Source organism: Vicia villosa, linkage group LG1, assembly GCF_029867415.1.
Source record: "Vicia villosa cultivar HV-30 ecotype Madison, WI linkage group LG1, Vvil1.0, whole genome shotgun sequence".
Taxonomy (NCBI): domain Eukaryota; kingdom Viridiplantae; phylum Streptophyta; class Magnoliopsida; order Fabales; family Fabaceae; genus Vicia; species Vicia villosa.
The window spans coordinates 45,803,571-45,809,544 of NC_081180.1; the positions used below are offsets into that span (position 1 = coordinate 45,803,571).

Genomic DNA, 5,974 nt, shown 5'->3' on the forward strand with positions numbered 1-5,974 from the left:
CAATAATACAAACACACATGAGACCATATGTTTTAGTAATAGTGTAACCACACTTTGCGCTATCGGAGCCTACAGTTTTACCTCGTTTGGCCTCGTGAAAAATATAGTTCAACCCGGGCTGAGACATGTGATCGATCAATTGAGAATAAAGAATGTTGTCCTTGAATCGATGTTCCAACACCGTAATGGTCCGGCCAAATATGATTTGTATCTTATTATGTTGGTTTTTAATCATGAAATTTACGGAGTCCCAATGTCGACACAAGTCACCCTTGCTAATAACCAACCAATTTTTCAAACTAGCATGTGCCGACTCAACTCTGTTGGTGGTTGTATTCCTAAGATGTCAGACATTATCAGTCCACACACAAACAAACTTCTCATTCACCTTATCAAGAATGGTGCTTTCAACACGCTAACTTACAGGGACCAACTGACTATTTAAGCCTAATTATTTTGTAGAAAAATTTACAATATGATTCCATGCATCCATTCTTTGTTCAACAATCATACCGGACTTCACCAATAATCCCTGAACTAAATTAATTTGAAGTTTTCCCTAAACATTCCGTATATATACCTACGAAAAAATTTCTTGAACTGAATTAATTTGAAGTTTCCTCAACGTTTACTAGTTTAAAATACTTCCGTAGATGCATCTCCGAAAAAATTAAAATTTAAGTAAAAAAAATATTTTCTAATATATATATATATATATATATATATATATATATATATATATATATATATATATATATATATATATATATATATATATATATATATATATATATATATATATATATATATATATATATATATATATATATACTTACTGAAACAGGAGGCATAAATGAAATTTTTTTCAAGTAGCCAACAATGGATGCATTCAGATTTTTTCAAATATAAATGAAATACTTCCGTTTATATGTATTCACTTCTATTTAGAAACTATTTAAGTGGTAGGAAATGTTCATGGATGTAAGGATATAACTGTACTAGCTTTTTAGAGCAAAAGCTATGGCACTTGTTAAGGGAATTTATTATTCAGGTCTAAAAAGATCTGGTCCTAAGATTTTGTGTCCTTCCTCCAACAATCCATACCCATTATGTCAAATTCTGGGATCACTAACATGTTTTTCCCACTCACCATGGCATTTGAAGTATAGCTGTCAAAATGGACTATAATTCATATGAGTCAGCTTGCCCGGTCCGAAAAATCATAGAACTTGAGCCTTCAAATTAGAGTTCATATATTTAAGGCCATTTTTAACCCAGCTCTAAAAAGCCCGTTACCCATTAAGGCTAACCCATATGGGCCGTGGGTAGCCCATTAGACCCGCATTACTATAAATATTAAAAAATTATATTAATTCTTATATTATGTTACTCAAAAATAACACATTGATTTTTCTCACTTCATTCAATTTTGTCTCTATTCTATTCAATCTTTCTCTTTTAAACATTATACATTAATATAATCAACATTTTTTCCTTGTATTCTATTAATTTCTCTTATGTTAAATATTTTGAATATTATTTTATACAATTTAGACGTGTATTGTATATAAAAACACATTATAATATTTATAAAAGATAATATAGTACTTAAAAATGTATTATATTTAGAATAATATAATTTGTTATTTTATTTATAGTCAACATTATGGATTTTTTATTAAAAAAAAGTTGGGTAGCCCGAAACCTATCTAGGACCTGACTCGGGTAGTAATTTTGAGGTCCATATTACAATAGGTTTTTTTGACCCAACCTTAAAAAACCCAGACTCATGAGGGTCGGCCCTAAATGCGCTAGATAGCCTATTTTCACAGCTCTAATTTGAAGGCGTGTGGGAGTAAGCACTTCATTTCATTAATAGGAATCACGTAATGTAGACACTAAAATATAAATGAATTGCTTTTTAGGTATTCTGTTTAAGTTTAACTATATGGTGATCCGTGCGACCAGACTATTATGAATATTTTTTTGGGTTTAATATACTTCACACCCTGCCATTATAGCGAGTTTTGGTTTAGGCCCCTTGAAGTTTTTTTTTATTAAATGCCCCTTATAAAACCCAAAACCTGGATTTATCACACCCTTTTACTCCACATGCTGACTGGGCTTTGAAACAGTGGCCACGGTGGCATTTGTTTGCTGACTGGGACAATTATAAGTTTGATAAAACCAATTAAAACACTACACCACGTACTTTTACATAAACCTAAGAAATTAAAACCAAAAAAACCAGTCACAAAAACTATAATCTCTCATTCACTCACTCCAGTACTTATCATCACCATCTTTATCCAATTCATCCCTATCACTATCCTCACCATCCTCAACCAAACTCTCCTTAAACATCACAACATCCTCCACAGCTGCATTTCTAAACAAACCAACATCAGAAGCACCAGACACCATGTGATAGCCATGTGACCTAAGATCCTTAGGCCCATCAAACGGCAACGCAAAACCAGACAAAAAAAACATCATCTTTTTCACTCTTCCTCTTCAACACCTTCTTGTCCGCTTCCCTCAGTGTCTCCCTCACTTTCATATTCCCTGGATCCCACAAATACCCCATACTCGCACTCAGATCCAACGGTCCCATTTGAATACAATCGAAGCATGAACGATTGGATGGGCTGACCCACGAACTCCGGCGGGTGGAAAACGGCAAAAGGATACGGCTTTAGCAGCGGATTTGGCGGATTCGACCATTGGGAACATGATTCCTTGCCGCGGTTTGCGAAGCTGCGAGCGCATGGAGACACGGGAGGGTATCGGAGATGGTGCGGTGGCCGTGTTCCATGTCGATGACGACGAAGTCGTAGCCGGAGAGGGCGGCGATTTCGGCGAGAGTTGGGGAGAAGGTGAGGAGGAAGAGGCCGTAGAGAGTTTCGCCGGAGTGGAGACGGGCTTTGAGGTTGCGGTAGGAAGGGGATGTTGTTGTGGTGGTGATGGAGGTGGAGGAGTCGTCTGGGAAGGATTTGAGAAGGGGTGGGGTGTTTGATCTGGTGGAGTTGGTTATGGAGAAAGAGAATGAGTTGGGTTTGGATTTGAGATTGAGATTGGGGTTTGTGGGTAAAAAAGAGAGGGTTGTGGTTTTTGGTTTTTGTGGTGTGAGAGAGAAGGAGATGGTGGCGGTGTTCGCCATTGTTGTTATTGAGTTTTCCTCTGCGAAGAAGTGATGAGTGTAGTTGTTAAGAGTGATGGTTTCCGTGGTAGATTTGTTTTGCCTTTGTAGTTGGTTTTGTCTTTTGCCACATCATCGATTAAAGTCAAAGCCCAGTCAGCAAATATGGTAAAAGGGTTAGGTAAATCCAGGATTTATAAATTATAAGGGACATTTAATAAAAAAAAATTCAGGGGGCCTAAATCAAAACTCGCTATAATGGCAGGGGGCTTAATATACTTAACCCTATTTTTTTTAGATATTACTATAAAAGATAGATTTTGATTGATATTTATAAAAAATTATAATTGAGACAATAAAATAAAGGTGATAAAAAGATAGAGTAAATATTTGAGCGAAAAAAATATGTTTGAATCAAAGATATGCAAATAAGACATTACAATTTAATTTTAAAATATAAACTAAGTGTAAATAATTTCAATATTTCTTTTTTTTCAACATCTCTAAAAATGTTTGTTCTTTTATTTCGTGGATGAAAAATATTTCACATTCAAACTACTCACACTCTATGTAACATTCATAAAAGTCAAGATTAAAATTTTAGATAAAACTCTTTATTTTATATTGAATTTGTAGTTTAAAAAGGAAGTGAGTATGACTGTTGAATGAGTCTATATCAGTAGGACGATAATTTTGGTATTTAAATGTTGTTTTTTTACTATACCATTTATTTGCAACAATTACCATTGATTTAATTCAATTGAATTAGCCCATCAATTTTAATTATTTATAATTTAACAATATATTATTGGACATTTTTATATAATGAATTATAAAAGATTGTTGAAAATTTATGATTTAATTTTGTAATATGTATCTGGAATTAAAACTAAAAATGATATTTTAGAAATAATTTGAGAAATTTATTGAAAAAAAATTCAAATAACCATGTTTAAAAAAAAATTATCCAAAAAACCATGTTTTGGGGAAAATTACCTGCATGACCAGGTTCGGGAGGTGGCCTACACATAGGAGCCACCTCCCGTGGCGCCTTTTCACAATTTCCCCATCATATGCGCCACCTGGGGTGGCGCCATAGTGCATTTTGAAGTTTCAAGCCACCTAGGGTGGCGTATAAGTGTAGCTTCTTTTTTTGTGTGTGTGTTTTTAACATGTCTAACCTATCTAATAATTATTTTTCCTTCTCCACTTTTGTAAATGGTGATAAGCATATATGTAATGTAACAAAACAACACCATCTTTAACCTATCTAATAATTCTTTTTCCTTCTCCGTTGATTTCTATACCCCCTTCTGAAAATAACACATGGTGAATTATTTAATATTACGTTTGTAAATAAATATATTGAAAGTTGGATTTAAATTCTTAATTAAAGAAGTGTCCATTAAATGAATCAATTGCATAAATATGTTAAGTATGAAATCTCACTTATTGACTGAGTTGCAGCAAAGTATCATGCAAAGAGAAAGTAAGCCCAAAGCACTGATGGAAAATATCACAATAATTGTGTTTAGTTATAAAAATAATTTATTGTTATTATGAGAAAAAATGACAGTCTCACCATATAAATGTAAAAACTATTTTTATGGAAGATGAATAGATCCAATAATAAGAGGATGGAATAATGAGAGGGTGGGAGAGGTGGTTTTAGACAAATTTAGATTTTAGAAAAAGAGAAGTTACTCTTCATCTCAACCAATAGCAGGAGATGAGAGGAGAGAGAAAAGGTGGAGTGAGTAATTGTGTGAGAAAAGTTCTATGTGTTTCCATTTTCATTCTAATTAATGTGAACCTTTTAAATATATCTAATGGCATCTAAAAGTGGTGCACGGTCCATTCTAGATGCTACCAAAATAAATATGTTAAAAACACAAAAAATAAAAAATAAAAGAAGCTACACTTATGCGCCACCCTAGGTGGCTTGAAACTTCAAAATGCACTGTGGCGTCACCCCAGGTGACGCATATGAAGGGGAAATTGTGAAATGGCGCCACGGGAGGTGGCTCCTACGTGTAGGCCACCTCCCAAACCTGGTCATGCAGGTAATTTTCCTGAAAACTTGATTTTTTGTGTAAATTTTTTTTTTTAACATGGTTATTTAGATTTTTTTTCCGAAATTTATTTGTCTGTTTGAAAACTATAAGTTAAATTTGAAATAATTATTTGAAAATTATTTTAAAATTGATATGAGATTTAATATTTGAAGTTAAAATTTTGAAATATATAACCTCGTTTAAAATTAAGAAATATAATTTAAAAAGAATAATAATTTTAAAAAATATTGATAGGCAAAAAAAAAATTAGATAACGTAAAAAATAAAAATTGATTATAAGATGTATTTTTATAATTGTTCTTCATAATTGATTATATCTTTTTTGAGAGCGATTTAAGTAGTGATAATATCATCACTTTTATTAACAGACTAACAATTGTTTTCATTTTTTTTAGAAATTAAACTAGTTCTTATAATTTTTTATCGAATTGTTTTCAATTTTATTATTTAGATTCACAAATACTTTTGTCTTTGAGAAGAGTTGAACTTGTGACTTCTAATAGACAGTAAAATTTATTTATTTTTCTTTGTAAGGATTTGTTATACAGTTTTTATCTTTCAATAATATCAATTCTCTCTCTCTCTCTCTCTCTCTCTCTCTCTCTCTCTCTCTCTCTCTCTCTCTCTCTCTCTCTCTCTCTCTCTCTCTCTCTCTCTCTCCACACAAAGTGTCTCACGCACTAATACATATAAACTCTCTCTCTCTCTCTCTCTCTCTCTCTCTCTCTCTCTCTCTCTCTCTCTCTCTCTCTCTCTCTCT

General features: G+C 32.8%; 1 pseudogene; it reads right to left on the reverse strand.

Moving 5' to 3' along the window:
* Positions 1-2,274: 2,274 nt before the first annotated feature.
* LOC131626430 (uncharacterized) lies at positions 2,275-3,160 on the reverse strand (annotated as a pseudogene).
* Positions 3,161-5,974: the final 2,814 nt, after the last annotated feature.